We start from the raw sequence: 19,135 nt of genomic DNA, 5'->3' as shown, positions 1-19,135 counted from the left end.
AACCACAGCCTTGCATCTTCTCATAAGAAAAAGACATCAACTGAACAAAAGGCCACTAGAATACAAAATGACTATCCTGGGTATAAACATGGGTGCCAGGTGTAAAACACAAACACCACATCTCAGTTGGGAAGTTCAGCAATTTCTCTAAAGATTGTACTGAACTTGTCTTGACACATTTGATTAGGCTAATCTAAAGCCCTCTCCAGTCAAACAAAACATTAAAAAACAGAAATCATCTAATATTGGCATAGCTCCTCTAAAAACAGAAGTATGGCTAGTCTAAGACAAAAAAGAACTGGCCGGCATCCAAACTCAGCATTTTTAGAGAGCACAATGAGAGACGGCATCAGTAAAACAAAGAATTCTCACACAACTGAAAGATGTGCCAACCAAAGGCTGTTCACATCTCACTTAATGTGAAAAGAGTTTTCTCCACAAATTTTGGCCTGGGAAAGCACCTACCTGGACCAGATAATTTCAACCGAAGAGTCCTTGGGGAACTAGCTGAGATCATATCTATTTTTGCCATAATTTTTCAGTCCTCTGCCAACAGCAGCATAACACCATTTGACTGGAAACTGGACAATGTGACATCAGTTTTCAAGATGTACAAGCAGCACTATGAACCCTCAAACTGATATAGACCCGTCTCAATCCCCGATTCATGTCTGCTGCAAGGTACAGGAGCACGTCCTGACAAATGCAATCATGGATTTCATAGAAAACCATCAAATCCTGCATCACAAGAAAGATCATAGGAGATACAACTCAAGTTCTTCCACATGGCTGAGGGAGACAGACAGAAATCCTAATATTGTGCTTTGCCAAAACTTTTGATCATGCCAATTCCACTCCCAGTTGATCAATTAGCTCCCATATACCATGTCATTCATTAAAGGGATCCTCAATTGCTAAGATTTCCCTGAGGGCTGGTGGCAAGCAGTTGCGAACAGGGGTGCAAGATTGGACTTCCTGTTTCCTAGTCAGGGGTTCCTCAGGGCAGCAGAGATATAAAATATTGACAGAGATAGGGTGGAGAGGACACATTACAAAAAAAAAAAACAACTAAAAGTTCTTTGCAGAAATACATCAAATAACTTATAGTTACACACCCAAGGCAAAGTTAAATTTTGTCTTTGTATGTGAAGTGACAGTCCATGAATTCTGATCGACTGAATCAATTTTAATATCAAGTTAATCTATGCATGACCTGTTGCATACAACATTTGATATGAGTCAAATGCAAGTAGAGCAGCATGGAGGTCATACGTTGTGATAAAGGGTTCCACAATCAGATTGATTACACCACCTGTGGTGTCGTTGAAGAAAGTCTTAATCAGGATTCCCTCCGATTCAAAAAAGGTTGTTTCAAACCACTGTGCCATGTTAAGACATGTCGCATAAATCAAGGTCACTGCAACAATCTGCCTTGCTCGGTTACCTTGCACAGCTTGTCTCTGGGTCACGATGAGAAACAAAGTCATCAGGGCCATTGTAACAACAGAGACACAAGAAGTAGCAACAGCTAGCCAGTAGTGGGCAGCATCCCCAATGGACAAACTCTGGCCACCTTCCCAAAGGAGTTCAATAGCACTCACACTTCTGAAGATAAGGAGAGCATATACAAAGCAAGAGGAAAGCAGGAGGATCAAGTCATGTCCGTTATAGACACCATCTGCAATGTAGGTGGCCTTGTTTGGACGGAATTTGAAGAAAAGCTCTGAGGCACGCATATGGCAAATGAACATGACAATGAAAGGGATGGCAAGAGCTATTTCACTGGCAAGCCTGATGGCATCTTTTCCTGAATCGGTTAGTCTGAGCAAAGGCAGCTCAAGAACAAAGTGGTTCCAAGTGACATAGGCTACTGCTGTAAAACCGGATAATGACACAACAGCAAAGGAGTGACATTGGGTGGCCCATGATGCTTTAGTTGATTCTGAAAGGAGCTCAGTTACATTGTTCTCTCTTTCCCAAAAGGTAACCTTCAATTTTCTCCATATATGGATAAAGAATGCACCTCTGTGTCTGTCATTCAGCCTCTCAAATATGGCTTTTTCTTCACTTGCAGCCAGTACAGATCTTGGCAACACAGTTGCCCACAACTGCAAATAAATTGCAGCGCAAATAATTACATACTCCACATTAAAGGTGGGGGCTAGCCTTTGAGCAAAGGTAAAAAACTCGAAGCACGTGACATTGATACAATGAAATGATTGAGAGTGACTTATTGGTTCGATATGCAAGTAGTGACATAAAGGTGTGGCAAGCCACCACACAGCAATTGAAAGGAATACTGGATATGTTTGACCAAGATACACACTGAAGACAGTTTTATCAGTAAAAACTGCTTGATAGTGATATTTCATTATGTGGAAACAAACCACTATGCCTGCAAAGAAAAAGAGATCTTCAATAATACCTGTAATCAAGACATCCTTTTCTGAGTTTTCCTGATAGCTGCAAAGGCCCTTGTACACTACATCTATTGCAATACTACAAAGTGACAAAATACTGAACACCTGAAACACATACAGCACTGATTTATGTCTTGGGACAAACAAACACTGAGCATTGTTTCTTGGAGCAGTGTGCTCTGCTCTGAGCTGTTTAGTCTCAGAGGTAGGGAGATTTGGCAAAGACATCTTTGACGAATGGTAAGATTCTTGTGAGGAATCCGTCAGCAGAGATTCCCCTTGTTCCGGGGGAACCAAGGAAGTGTCACTATTCCTTTGGACAGCCTTTGGAGAATTGTGATCATGACTGTCTGGTGTCTGGCATTGCTGTGCGCGAGGTTCTGCAGGCAAAGACCCTGGACTTAGCATATTCTTTGAAGCACTGTCCTCAGATGGACTGTGGCAGTCCAAACCACTGGACCTTTTAGAGGAATGGAAAAGTAAAGACCTGCTGGAACATCTTCCAGACATCTCTGAACTTGTGGGCGGCATACCGTCATTTTGTTCCACTGTAGCACTAGCACTAAGATCTGAAGGCATCTGATATTGACTTTCCTCAGAAGTGGCAGCATTCCTACTTGTTCCTGTGAGAGCCTGTCTCAGATTCCTTGAGGACGTTCCTTCACCGTTGTCGATGTGACAATGTAATGCCCTTGCACAGTGTCGACATTCAAGTGGCCACAAGATGGCCTGTTCTCCATGCAGATCTGATTTGTTGCGATAAAACCAAATGGCGAGTGTCACAGCTAAGATCACATATGAAAGCAGATTCACTCTTATCAGGTAAAAGACATACTTCTGTCCATCGTCTTGAGCAAGGTATGGCATAAATGAGATACACACTCCCATTGTAGACATAAAGCAAAGCAGGATTGCACTCTTATATTGGTAACTGTTGATCACTACCTTACTCTCAGCCATGGCTTGGAGGCACTGTGTCTCTAAAGGAAATCAGATTGAACACTTTGAAGTTGTTGTCATTATTGTCTGGGCTACAATAGCTGCTGAAAAACATCAAATAATTTGCTTAAATAAGATATTCTCATCAGGAGCAAATTCTACGGTAACTGGACAAAGAAGACTTCACACGTCTCGAGTTTCAGCGCTATAATCTCAATGCTCGGTGACATGCCGTCACGACACGACTCTACACATCCTCAAAGGGTGACAAGCTGAAATTAGAGTAGACTTTCACTTCTAGCTAGCTCTGAGGAATATTTGCGTAAGCTGAGCATGTCACGAGACGCATGCATGGGTCATGACTATTTATAAGTTTGCTGCAGTTTATGTACTACTCCTGTCATCAACCACTATGATTGACATTTATATAGAAGGTTGAGCGCACTTGAGTACTGTTTCAAGAGACATTACCACTTCTCTATAATCTAGCCACAAGGAACGATGCTTTAATACTTGTACTCCTTTCCCAGTATTTCATGCTGTCGTGTATTGGGATTGGGATCTTATTTTTAAGGTACATCAAATAAATACATGTAGCTTATGACATGCAGGTAATATATTTCAAACTCACCAAAGTGTGTTTTATTTGAGATGTCTCTTGTGGTATGTCCTCTCACTCCACGTGTCAAAACCAGAGTCTCTTGAATCTTACAATTCACGAGATACAGCACATACAGTTCGACCTCAATTATGAGGCCTCTTTTTATCCAGAAATCTCTATAATCCGGACACGTTCATGCAGTGAAGGACTTTTTTTTTCACCCAAAATTGAGAAAAAACATTGACTTTAAACTCACTTAAAATTTCTACAAAACTCACTTAAAATTTCTACAAAACTCACATGATTTACCTACAATATTCACAACAGAACTAAAATTCTCACCACATTATCATCGTAAAAGTAAGCAGTCATGATCTATAAATTCACCATAAGAACATGGATGGAAAACTTGTCAGTAAATCACGGCACAGTTTTGCAGGGTATGCTACCTGCCTAGCTGCCAGTGCACTGGGACAGCAGCTTGGACGGCAGCTATATGCATTAACATTGTGTCTCTCATTAGTATCCGGCCAATTCGCTTACCGGTATATCCGGATGAGCGCAGGTCCCGACATGCCCAGATAATCGAGGTCGAACTGTATACAGTGTACACAAAGTTCTTGGTAAACATACAATGAGGGGTGAATGGGGTGGAGTCTTCATACTTGAGTAAGATTTTCAATTGGGTAAAACTTTGATTGTCACAGAAATAAAGGTGGGACTAGCTTTGGGGTGGTTTATAGACTCTACATCAATTCTGGGTAATGAATGAGGGCCTACATTTGAGATGGGGGCTGGATGTTGTCTGACACTGTAGGGTAGGACTGACACTATTCCAAAATTCTAGGGTACAATTAAGAGATGAAAAAGGTCACTGACTCATTGGAAATGGGAAGGGAGAAGTGGGTAGAGGTAAATGACTAGCTGGATAGGTCGAGATATAGATCTGGTCCTCATAGTGAATGGAATTCAAGTATAACCAGGCCCTACACAAAAAACACTGTTATAGCCATTCTGCTTTAAAAGAAAAAAGGGACAAAAATATGATTGCAATGTTGAAAATTAATAAAATGAATATGAATGTATAGCTATGGAACTAATCCCTTTTAAATTGTGCACTTTGTGCGACTCCATGATCTATATTGTATACACAAATGCACACCCTTGCAGGCACACACGCACACACACACACACACACACACACACACACACACACACACACACACACACACACACAATAAACCCACACTCTGCTGTACATTATGTAAAGCCTAAGAAAGATAAACAAGAATTCACAATAAAGCACTTGGAAACATTGGATCAGATTCTTTCAAAGAAATAGTGTATAATTCTGGCCTTTTCGTAGCACACATCAATTTACGTATATCACTGAGGCAAACAAAACAAAGCCCTTTGAGGGCATCACAACTCATCAACTCATCTGTTGAGAATGAGAAGGCCGTTAAGTGGTCTTGAACACTGGGTTTTGTGGCAACTTAATGCCCTTATCATTCTCAACCGATCAACTAGGGCTAACACAGCACTGGAAGATTTTTTTATCAAGAACATTTTGCACTTATCATACTCATAAACTCTTCTCATGTGACAGATAACTAAGTCAATTGACCACAAAAACTAACTCTATTAGTGGACATTTTTGTGGAAGTTATTTTTCACACTTCATTCATATTGTAGTAAGATGAATTTGGCATGTCTTTATTCCATGGAATCAAAGTTTAAAACAGGATTACATATAATAGGCAATAAATTTGCAAGCTCCCTTGTCACACTAGTTTGATCATGTTGGGTGATATGCACAAAACTTCCACAAAAAAAAATTCCCACTTTTCCATGCCAGTAATTGAAAAAAAAAAAATCAGTTTTCAAGATAGGCACACAGTATGAACCCTGGAACTAAAGACCCGACTCAATCCCCAATTCATGACTGCTGCAACGTACAGGAGCACGTCACTGACAAATGCAATCATGGATCCGATGGAAAACCATCAAATCCTGCATCATGTGAAAGATAATGTGAGACATTTAACTGAAGTTCACCCATGATTCCTTCACACATATGGCCACGGGTAACAGACAGATATCCTAATATTGCCATTTAATTGCCAAAACTTTTGATCATGCCAACAACTCCCAGTTGATTAATTAGCTCCTGCATACCATGCCATTTTAATATCATAGGGATCCTCAATTGCTAAATCTAAAATCTCCCTGAGGGATGGTGCCAAGCAGTTGTGAACAGGGGTGCAAGATTGGACTTTGTGATTTCCATGTCTGGGGTTCCACAGGGCAGCACAGATATATAGAATATTGACAGAAATATAGGGTAGGGGAAGACAGGACAAAGAACATTCTACTTGTTTGTGAGTGCAAAGTTTTTATAGATTTCTTCCTAAAGGTCATGTAAGTTTCTACTAATCATACCTGAAAACACAGTAAGTTATACCCTCTCTTTCAACCATATGTATAGTTCCTTCAGTAGATTGGTCTACTGTATACTGCCAATTTTATGTAGTACACTACATGAGTATTACATCTCTGTTTCATGTGTGATGAGGTAACACAGGCCACACACTCATATACTTGTAATTCCCACAAGATATGTGCCTTGTTCTGATAAAGTGCATATCAAAACCAAGCATTTTCACCCCATTTTCAACCTCCTTCAAGTAGACATGTAAATAAGGGAAACAATGACATTTGTTTTTTTTTAACCTGGAAATCTATTAAATCATACAATCTTATTTTGTGTTTTTCTCAATTACCTTGCTGTGCCATAAACAGTCTGTTTAGAGACCTGTATGGTAATATCTTCTTGCAATATAATTAAATCTTGGAGTACCTGAGTTCGCTATATTTGAAATATTCTATACGTTTTTAACCTCAGAACTGCACATTTGCAATGCCCATCACTCCACCAAATTTGCATATGTGCATACCACAACCAATCAACAATGATATGCCAATGGACTTTTTCACAGGTTTTGAGATGATATATAATGATAAGTGAACATTACAAGAACTTAAGGTGTTTTTTTTTTCCAGAACTTCATCAAATAACTGACAGTAACAAACCCAAAGCAAAGTTAAAGGGACTGTACAGTAATGGTTGGGATGGGGATTCATGTTTTGAACATTCCAATTTGAGATAATGAGAAACCTTTTATGAAATATGAAAGAGCATGCAATTTCAAGAAGGATTCAATGCTTATTTGATGAAAATTGGTTTTCAAATGGCTGAGATATCAAAAAAAGTGATAATGATAAAAGGCGACAGGCCACGCCTTTTATTAGGATCTCTTTGTTTCACCTTGTTTCTGGATATCTCAGCAATTTCCAAACCGATTTTCATCAAATAAACTTTTGATACCCCTTAGAATTGCATTCTCTTTGACATCTCATAGAGTGGTTTCTGAATATCTTGAAAAACGTTAAAAGCTAAATCCTCACCTCAACCAGAACTGTACACACCCTTTAAATTTTGTCTTTGTATGTGAAGTGTCAGGCCGTGAATGCTGATCGACAGAATCAATTTCAATATCAAGCTACTCTATGCATGACCTGTTGCATACAACATTTGATATGAGTCAAATGCAAGTAGAGCAGCATGGAGGTCATACGTTGTGATAAAGGGTTCCACAATCAGATTGATTACACCGCCTGTGGTGTCGTTGAAGAAAGTCTTAATCAGGATTTCCTCCGATTCAAAAAAAGTTGTTTCAAACCACTGTGCCATGTTAAAACATGTCGCATAAATCAATGTCACTGCAACAATCTGCCTTGCCCGGGTACCTTGCACAGCTTGTCTCTGGGTCACGATGAGAAACAAAGTCATCAGGGCCATTGTAACAACAGAGACACAAGAAGTAGCAGCACCTAGCCAGTAGTGGGCAGCATCCCCAATGGACAAACTCTGGCCACCTTCCATAAGGAGTTCAATAGCACTCACACTTCTCAAGATAAGGAGAGCGTATACAAAGCAAGAGCAAAGCAGGAGGATCAAGTCATGTCCATTATAGAGACCGTCTGCAATGTAGGTGGCCTTTTTTGGATGGAATTTGAAGAAAAACTCTGAGGCATGCACATGGCAAATGAACATGACAATGAAAGGGATGGCAAGAGCTATTTCACTGGCAAGCCTGATGGCATCTTTTCCTGAATCGGTTAGTCTGAGCAAAGGCAGCTCAAGAATACAGTGGTTCCAAGTGATATAGGCTATTCCTGTGATACCAGATAATGACACAACAGCAAAGGAGTGACATTGGGTGGCCCATGATGCTTTAGATGATTCTGAAATGAGCTCAATTACATTGTTTTCTCTTTTCCAAAAGGAAACTTTCAATTTTTTCCATATCTGGCTAAAGAATGCATCTCTGTGCCTGTCATTCAGTCTCTCAAATATGGCTTTTTCTCCACTTGCAGCCAGTACAGATCTTGGCAGCACAGTTGCCCACAACTGCAAATAAATTGCAGCGCAAATGATTACATACTCCACATTAAAGGTGGGGGCTAGCCTTCGAGCAAAGGTAAAAAACTCAAAGCATGTGACATTGGTACAATGAAATGATTGAGAGTGACTTATAGGTGTGTTATGCAAGAAGTGACATAAAGGTGTGGCAAGACACCACACAGCAACTGATAGGAATACTGGAAATCCTTGACCAAGATACACACTGAAGACAGTTTTATCAGTAAAAACTGCCTGATAGTGGTATTTCATTATCCAGAGACAAATCCCTATGCCTGCAAAGAGGCAGAGATCTTCAATCATACCTGTAATCAAGACATCCTTTTCTGAGTTTTCCTGATAGCTGCAAAGGCCCTTGTACACTACATCTATTGCAAGACTACAAAGTGACAAAATACTGAACACCTGAAACACATACAGCACTGATTTATGTCTTGGGACAAACAAACACTGGGCACTGTTTCTTGGAGCAGCGTGCTCTGCTCTGAGCTGTTCAGTCTTCGGGGTAGGCAGATTTGGCAAAGACATCTTTGACGAATGGTAAGATTCTTGTGAGGAATCCCTCAGCAGAGATTCCCCGTGTTCCGGGGGAACCAAGGAAGTGTCACTATTCCTTTGGACAGCCTTTGGAGAATTATGATCATGACTGTCTGGTGTCTGGCATTGCTGTGCGAGAGGTTCTGCAGGCAAGGACCCTGGACTTAGTATATTCTTTGAAGCACTGTCCTCAGATGGACTGTGGCAGTCCAAACCACTGGACCTTTTAGAAGAATGCAAAAGTAAAGACCTGCTGGAACATCTTCCAGACATCTCCGAACTTGCAGATGGCATACTGTCATTTTGTTCCATTGTAGCACTTGGCTCTGAAGGCATCTGATATTGAGGTTCCTCAGAATTAGTAGCAATATTCCTACTTGTTCCTGCAAGAGCATGTGTCAGATTCCTTGAGGATATTCCTTCATCGTTGTTGATGTGACAATGTAATGCCCTTGCACAGTGTCGGCATTCAAGTGGCCACAAAATGGCCTGTTCTCCATGCAGATCTGATTTTTTGCGATAAAACCAAATGGTGAGTGTCACAGCTAGGATCACGTATGAAAGCAGATTCACTCTTACCAGGTAGAAGACATACTTCTGTCCATCATCTTGAGTGAGGGATGGCATAAACGAGATACACACTCCCATTGTAGACATAAAGCAAAGCAGGATTGCACTCTTATATTGGTAACTGTTGATCACTACCTTACTCTCAGCCATGGCTAGGAGGCACTGTGTCTCTAAAGGAAATCAGATTGAACACTTTGAAATTGTTGTCACCTTTGTCTGAGCTCACATACTTGCTGCAAAGTCAAATAATCTGCTACTGCGGCATTCTCATCAGGAGCAAATTTTATGGGAACTGGACAAACAAGATTCCTGCACATCTCAAGATTCAGCACTATAATCTCAATGTTTGGTGACGTGCCATCATGGCACAACTCTTACACATCGTCAAAGGCTGACAAACTGAAATTGAAGTAGACTTTCACTTCTAGCTAGCTCTGTGGAATATATGCCTATGTCACGAGATGCATGCATGGGTCATGATTATTAATAAGTTTGCTGAGTATGTACTACTCTTGTCATCAACTCATATGACTGACATTTATACAGAGGTTTATTACAGTTACGTGCACTAGTTTCAAGAGGCATTACCTCTCCTTTATAATAGCCACAATGAAGGATGCTTACTTGTACCCTTTCTCAGGTATTATGTCGTGTATTGGATTGGGATCTTACAAAGTACACTGAATAAATAGCTTGAGACATGCAATGAATATATAGTATTTTATTTGAGATGTCTCTTGTGGTATGTCCTCTCACTCCAAGTGTCAAATCCAGAGTCTCTTGAATCTTACAATTCACAAGATACATTTACATTTATATGTACACAAGACAATGAAGGGGTGAATGGGGTGGAGTCTTCATGCTAAAGAAAGGTTTTCAATTGGGTACAACTTTGGTTGTCATGGAAATAAAGGCGGGACTAGTTTTGGGGTGGTTTATAGACTCAACACCAATTCTGAGTAATGAATGGGGGCCTGCATTTGAGATGGGGGCTGGATGTTGTCTGATACTTTGGGGTTGGACCGACACCATTCCAACATTTTAGGGCATACTCGAAGGATGATAGAGGTCATTGACTCATTGGAGATGGGGAGGTAGGAGTGGGTAGAGGTCAATGACTAGCTGGATAGATCTAGAGATAGATAAAAGATGTTAAGATGGCAACTCTTGCTGAAATGACAACTTCTCATAGCAACAGCCAATCAGGAAGCTGAATTCTTCTCGTTACCAGAGACTCCAACTCTCCAACTTTCGACGGTAGATCTCCCGCCAAAAGCCCATTTTTGCAAAATCTCCCGTTCCCCCGCTTGAGATTTAATTTCTCCCTCCCTGGCTTTTTGTCTCCCGCTTGAAATGATTTCTTACTTATTGTCATCACCTGTTGAAAAATGAGCTTTAAATAGCACGAGAGAGCATCTAGAACCCTAGAGCTTGACCCCTGCCGTAAGGAACTTTGCGCTTCGCGCACATCAAGTTGGAGTCTCCAGTTTGCTTGAGGTTTCAGGCGGAAGATTCTTCAGATCAAAAGGTGCTTGGGGTTGGAGTCTCTGTGTTACCATGACAATTGCTTTCCAGCAAGAGTTGCTATCATATCAACTTTTTATGAAATGGGGCCCTGGTCCTAATAGTGAATGGAATTTGAGTGTAATTACACAAGAAATACACTGCTATAGCCACTCTGCTTTAAAGGAAAAAGGGACAAAAACATGATCGCAATGTTGACAATTAATTAAATGAAACTATGGAACTAATCTCTTTATAAATTTTGCACTCTGTGCGACTTCATGATCTACACCGTAAACACAAATGCACATCCATGCAGGCACACATGCACACATATACACAAACACACACACAAACACACACAATATACCAATACTCCGTTGTGCATTGTACATGTATGTATAAGGAAGATAAACAAGAATTCACAATTAATAAAGCACTTGGAAACATTGGCTCAGATTCTTTCAAAGAATAGTGTATAATTCTGGCCTTTTCCGAGCACACATCAATTTGTATCACTGAGGCAAACAAAACAAAGCCCTTTGCCCCCCCCCCCCCCCCCCCCCGACACATTGCACCCACTGTACTTCTGAGAAACTCCTTTCAGAGCAACCTACATAATAACTTCTACTACGTATCTAACATCAAGAAAGCTATATCCCTAGATGGTGGTTCCAAGGTCAAGAGCTTAAAGAGAAAAGGTGTCTTGCAAAGCAAATTACACGAACAAGAGAGCAGTTTTATCATCTGTACATTACTGTCCAGGCATATGTACAAAAAAGACACTTTTCATGAGGCTTCCATACAGCAAACAACCTACAACAGCCACAGTGTAATAGAGAATGGCAAATACAGTACTGTCATCAATAAACCAGCATTTTCTGTCAGACATATCTCTGTGGTTAATACTGTACTTGTCTGCACTTTAAAAAACAGTCACATTTGTCATTTCACTGCAAAGCTCAAGCATAGACACTGACATAAAACCATCATTTATTACAATCGGTAGTGTATGGTTTCAGTTTCATCTACACGGTCATGCTGACTTATGGTGACTTGTTGCTCAACTTTCATTTGTAAGCGAATATTGCCTTTAATATCTTTGCATGTGTTCATTTGAACAGTAAGCCCCTTACGTATCATTTGGATTGGAGCTGTGACACGGAAACAAATTGAGACATGCATGATAACACTTTCAATACTATACATTACAGTGTCTTGTGAAGTCATTGCGATCTTAAGTATTCATCAAGGAATAGTTTGAGCAAAGAACAGTACAAGAATCACCTCTGATATCTATGCATTTTCATAACATTTCAATATTTCATTTTAGGTAAATTACCGGTACCTATCATGGATAGCACTGAACAAGAAACACAGAGACTACAACCCAAAGCATCTTTTAAATGAGAGATCCTTCCACCTTAACCCTCCTGCAAACGGAAGACTCTGACTGTGTGAACATGGGCAAAATATTGTGTGCACCAGCACACATCATGAGCAATATTCAGTGCAACGTCCATGGTGGCCGGGGTCCAGGACCTACTGGAATGGTCCTGGAAATTCTAGCGTTATATGCTCTCTAGTGCTACCTTGCCTTATTTTTAAACTTTAATAACGATAGCAATATTGGCCAGGAGAATGTTATATATTCTTAAAGCACTTGGGGAAAAAAAACACCTTGAGTGGGAGAAATTCAAAGTCTAGCATTCGATCCGTGACAGTAGAAGATTTGAAAAATTATATCAAGGAGGTAGATCTCCTGCGAAAGTGAGAAAGTTGGAGTCTCTGTATACATTACACCCACAATACCTAACGAAACAATAAGAGATTAAGAAATTGAGTTAACCGGTTGAGGACGGTTTGATTTTGCTACAACACGCATTTCCCATAGACACCTGTCCGAGTATACTTGGGACTCATCCTCAACGGGTTAACGTGTGTCAATGATTGTGTCGCTAATAATAATACTTCTCTAATTTTTAAAGACCAAAACATCATGTAAATATTTATCGAAACATACATACATGAGGCTTTAACATGTCTGTCTTGCTATAAGAAGTGACAATTAATGCCCTAACTTATAGCAAATATGTCAAAACGACATGATCTATATACGAAGCTTCTTACAGCCTTTATCAGTATATAAATTCAACAACGATAATCATATAATGATATCACAGATATATATATATGTTTTTCTGAGCAGTTGTGGATGCCAGCTGGGTGTTAAGAGTAAAATGCCAATAAAACATCACATAATTCAGCTTATGACTCTCAAACAGCCTCAAAATCATGCCGTAACAATTTACCTTTTACATTTAAAATGCAACAAATGTCTTCTTAGGGTGTTAGCACAAGGTCAACTGTCTAGAGAGAGTTCAATGTGAATTGAGAGAAATTGATGCAGTTCCATATTTTGCAAGTCACAGATTACGCCATAAAGTCTGACAAAAAAAAGTGGAAAATTTTCCATAGCAATGGCAAGGAATATATTGTTGTGATGTATCAAACTATCTGCCATCCAATACTGAAACAGATTGGATCTCACTTAAAGATGAAAGGCTGGAAGACAGGGGTGCAGTTCCTGCTGATAATGAAGGGATGCACTCAGAAGGATTTTGTGCATTGTGTTAGCAGAGGAACAACTTGCAATGTGATGTCATGCTTGGGGGATTGCGTGCAATTTTGATGAGACCAAACAAGCCACTTCCCCAACTCACAAACTACGGTTTACATAATTTTGATGGATCTCAGATATTGACTATGATGTTTAAACCCAAAGTGTTAACTCATTGCCAGGAAGTAATGAACTTGGGGAGAAAATTGATAGCTTAGCTATCGTTACATGCCAAGTTCTAGGTAGTCGGTGCAGGTCGCCCCACAGCGCCCCCTATTGAGACAGGTGGGCACATGTTGAGGGGCAACAGACCTGGCAAGTCATCTGAAGGCTCTGATAGAATAGAGGACTAGCTCACAAAAGTGTCATAAAATTCATCCAATTGTTTTACAGCTGGAGGATACTGTTAGAGAAAGAAGGAGTCAGGCATCTCCATGCATACCATGTACTGACGAGGAGGCACCTGAAGAAAGTACAGACACGGTAAGTATGAATCAGTAATATTCCTTCTGGATTAAAGTCAGAATGATTCAATTTGCATTTGTCATCCCTATTTTGGGCCTCATGGGGAAAAACCCGGTATCAATAATGATAATAATACTCACTTAAGTGATCAATGTGGTAATGACAAACTTTCCATACTGGCCGATATGGAATATGATGCGAGAAATCCATGAGCGGATTACTGTATGGAATCGGACGGGTAAAGTAGAGCGGTGTCATGTAGCAATGACCTTCCACAACTAGCGGCAAAGTTTGCAGCAGCCAGTGGGGGTGGGGAAGCCCTAAATTCTGAACTTGCCAGCTGCATATATTATATGCTAACCCACAAGCTCGATGAGAAGAGCCTTGAAGAGACAGCCGAACGATACATCACGCCTGATAACTGTCAGGCTCTGAGATGTACGCAAGGCAAACTCAACCTTGTGGGAAAACCTAAAGACTCCCATTCATACCAAGGATGCAAAACTTCAACGTGGTCAAAAGGCTCTAATCAGAGGGATGACAGCATTTGCACAGTCACTGGACATAGACAACATGTCTGGCCCTTCGCATTGGACGTGCTGGTCCTTCTATCGAATACTAAGTTCAAGCTGAACACCCTTGGAAAGGAGTTCATTAAACCCAAGATTGACCCCAAGTATGCACACCTGTGCAACCACTCTTTCCCCAAAATTATTGTTTTGGAAGGATCCAAGTAAGAAAATCAAAGACTTGCATGAAGAACATAAAGCCACAGCGGGGTATCTTATACATCCAGCCGCTTTAGAGCACCTGAAGAGCTCTTTGAACACTGCCAAGATGTGCACATCATACCAGGTACCATAGCTGCCTTTAAGTTGACAATATTTCATAAAATTTCATCACACATTCTACTTACTAAAAGGGGTCCAATGGTTTGCAATATTTGTATTCACAACACTATTTTGTGATGATTCAACCTGGAATCACGGGAGTTTCCTTACCTGATTTTCTCAGAAAATTTCCAATAGATATTATTTACTTTTGTATAACAATATTTCATGTGGTTTCACAATTTGTGTCAAAAGGTAAAAGGTGTATCACTATATACGAGGTGTAGGTATTGAGTATTTGTAATCAAGGTGGATGTAGCTTTTCATGCATTATTCATGTGTGATTGATAATGTAGGACTGTTGATTTGTCGTTGCTTACTTTGGTGCGTTACTGGTTTGTCTACTCTCCTTTTGTTGTCAGTCTAGACCTTGTATTAATTTGCATGAGTTTGCTTTTCAGCACTGCCTTGCAGTCTGACATTTATTCGGTTAAGCTAATGATATTCAGTTGTCAGCTCCATGACCATTGCTTCAGATATCTTTCCTCTTCTTCAGTTTTGTCACCTTCATTCTTTCTCTATTCATGTGTGTTCATTCATTTCATCCCACACCTGATTCTTTAATTGAGCCCAGGCAGCTCCCATTCTTACGTAATCATCCCTTCTACTTCCACCATTTCATGCTCCTCTTTACTCATTGGTTGATTTATTGAATTAGACTCTTCCACTTTATTGAAGTCCTCCATTCCATTAAGTTCTATTGGTTGTCATATAATTTGAATATATGTGAATATTGGTTATGTAAATTATGTTCATGCACGAGTTAAATGAGGGGGAGTTGTCCTCAAAATAAAGCTGAGCTACAAGAGCACTACCAGACTTCATTGACTTCAGTTCTTATTTGCATCTTCCCTGAGTTCTCAACATTATGTTATCTCCCCATCTTTAATACAAGTACATTTCTATTACAGGATCGAGCGACATCTTTTACTTATTCACAAAACTTTTATTTTGACACGCTACAACTGGTGGCAGCAGTGGTCATATTTTTCCATGCCTGGTTATGCCATACTTCAGTCTCTCGTCCTCGATCATTTTCACCTTTGGGAGATAATTTTCATCACTGAGCTCCAAGTTTGCTACGTTGGCCACACTTAAGCTCTTCCAGCCTTTTTTCTGATGCTCTTCCGGTGAGTAAATGATACTGAGTGTAATTGTACCTTTCTACGTGCAGCTTTATTAGCCTCATATACATTGCATCCATAATTGAGAACTTCATTTCAGTTGTTCAAATGTTTATTGATGCCCAGTTTTCTGAACTGAAACCAACAAGACATTTGTTCTGCCATAGTCTGATACTGCCTCATTTGTGGGACTCTCCTTGTGTGTTGAGAAGCCCGATTTCATTTTCTGTTATTGAGACAAGGCATTCTAACGTTGATTCACTTTATCTGTCATCATCTTCGCTTGGGCACATGCTTCGTGTTGGACAATCCGTGCATGCGGTGGATCCCAAATTAGGCATACCGCTTCATGCCACCATCATAGGAGTGTCTGCCGATAAACAGCAGTACAACATGTAATGGAGGGATTACCCATCTAAGTGGAAGGCCCCTCATGTCCTCAACTGATGTTTGTCTGCCGGTCCAACCATGAAAACTTTGGACGGAGATTTGGCTCCGTCTGAAGACCGAGACTGGCCGAAACCGAGCTTAGTCCAAAGAATCTGCAAAGAAGAAACCACGTACAGTATCGCCTCAACAACGGCTTTTTTTAAGCAGTCTAAACCATCGAGACCAACAAAAGGTTTCAAAGGGGAGGTGAGTAAATGCTGAAATAACTTTTTTTTTAAAATTTTGGCTGTATACATCATACACTAGAACCAGAGAGATGGAAAATAAAACCATTTCTCATGCTGTAACAGCGACTAGAATTTTTAACACCTGTCCACGGAGCTATGTTACAGTAATTTTGACATAACCTGAAAACTGCTTTCAATTGTCTTTGTGTGTGTGTGTGTGTGTGTGTGTGTATGTTTGTACAAATCTTTTACCCCTAGTATTCTCCCTGTTTCATCTCAACAGACCAAGGCAATGTATTATGGCTATGTGTCTGATGTATGGTAAGAGCATGTCATCAAAGCTACCTAAGCATCAGCTTCTCAACAAGGTCTCTTACCCCATCCCAGTCTCTTAACCCATCTCAGTCTCCAGCTCAACCTCGTTCATCAATGCCTGTCCAGATGCCGACAGCATCGTTTCTGCCTTCCAAACCTACACATGATACTACACATGATCTTAGCTAAAAGGCCAAGAAGAGATGAACCTTGCACCCTGCATTTTGAACCGGATGATAGTTCTCCCTCAAGTCGGGCAAATGGGCGACCCCACCTCTGGGAATATCCCAGTGTCGGTTTTACGGGACACGGGATGCCGCACCTGTGTAGTGAAGTCAGCGTTAGTCAACAAGCAGCAGTTGACAGGTACATTCTAGACAGTAAGACTCATCTATGGTACGATAAAGCAATTTCAGGTTGCTAAGGTAGAGTTGGATTCTACAATTTTTGGACGTAGTAGAGGCACTAGGTATGCCTGACTGTGTGCGTGAGGTTATCGTAGGAAGCGTGCAAGGAGCATGAGAACCAGGTGATCAGAACTTCGGTGGTTTTATTTTTCTTTCTCTCTCTCTCTTTCTCTTTCATTAGATGGACGAATTACAGAAACATCATAACGGATGTTCTAACAAGCGATGTGAGGGAGGCTGCGCTGAAGAGGCTCCTCCCCAGACAAATCAGTAGAGACCTGTGACCCGCTGCGACACCGTTCACACTACAAATAGGGGGACAAATGCCAACTGATCGGTGTGGACGGTTCGCGGGGCGAAATTGTCACCGTCTACACGAATGACCCTTTCAAAGGAATTGTAAGTTATAAGCAAATCATCGACTGTGAGGGCGATGGTACAATAGCTAACATCGCTCATGGTAATCCAGGAGGCATCTATCAGGCCAAGCCGAAGACGAGGGTTGATAGACAGCTCAAGGGTTACAGAGGCGATGTTAGATTGCATCTACTGCCCGAGAAATAGATGATTATTTGCTTTATATCCCACATAGATTGACAAACTTGAGATTTGACCAAAATGTATTCCATTAACCAAACAGATTTTTATTATATAATCATGCTGAATATTACAACACAGACAGTACAACCGTGGTCAGCAGCAGTTGAATGAACAAGACTAACGTTGGATCAAAATGATAACAAGCGACACATAGCACATAGCCAGGCAACATCTTACATTATTTTCCTTTGCCTTTCACCCAGATAATTACCACAGAGCACAAAGAGAGAGAATATCGCTACGAACACATCGCTGAGGCACCACTGCGGCCACCATCACCTTGACAGGGTCCAGAACCTCCACCGCCACCAAGGCCACAGCCACCGGTGCCACATCAGGCATCAGCATCTAGAAAGAGGCCTACTACTGTGGGAACAACATCATGCCAGAAACCCCAAAGGACATGCAACGTACGAAAGAAGGTGGGACATTTTGGTATATCGTAGTATTTTTAGAAACTGCTCACAAAAGATTAACCTTGTCATTATAATCAATGTATCCAACTTGAAAAGCACCCAGAGAGCACAGACCTCCGCCAAATCAACATTTTGTTTTCTATACACGCATGAAATTCCCCAATATAGCTAAGCTTCCTCTTACAATGTGCAAAGACATTAACATGCTTTGAATGATCTACTCCCAGAACTCTATCACTAATGTATGTGAGAAAATTTATCAGTGGCATAGTTTCATTAAATGTCATAACACATTAAATTAACGATATTGGTAGTATATCTCATGAGCAGTGATAATGCAATTGACAATGACAATAAGAATGATGGGAGCTATAACAGTGGTCCTATATGATACATGTATATCATTGTGCTAAAAATTTTACTCAATCAACAGCATTCTGAAATTTCATTCAAAGTAACGATGAGCAAATCATTATCCTTATTGTGATTCTAATTTTGCAACTGATATTTTGTATCAAACACAAAATTATTTGCCTGAAATTTCATACGCACATTTCATTATGCTATTAGAGAATTTCTTGCGCTTGATTCTTACAGCGAAAAAAAAAAATGATTTGTGTATTTG

Source organism: Diadema antillarum, unplaced genomic scaffold, assembly GCF_040938485.1.
Source record: "Diadema antillarum isolate AM-2024a unplaced genomic scaffold, OU_Dant_1.0 seq00001475_RagTag, whole genome shotgun sequence".
NCBI lineage: Eukaryota > Metazoa > Echinodermata > Echinoidea > Diadematoida > Diadematidae > Diadema > Diadema antillarum.
The sequence above is the reverse complement of the archived record's forward strand: the minus strand, read 5'-3'. Positions refer to the sequence as shown.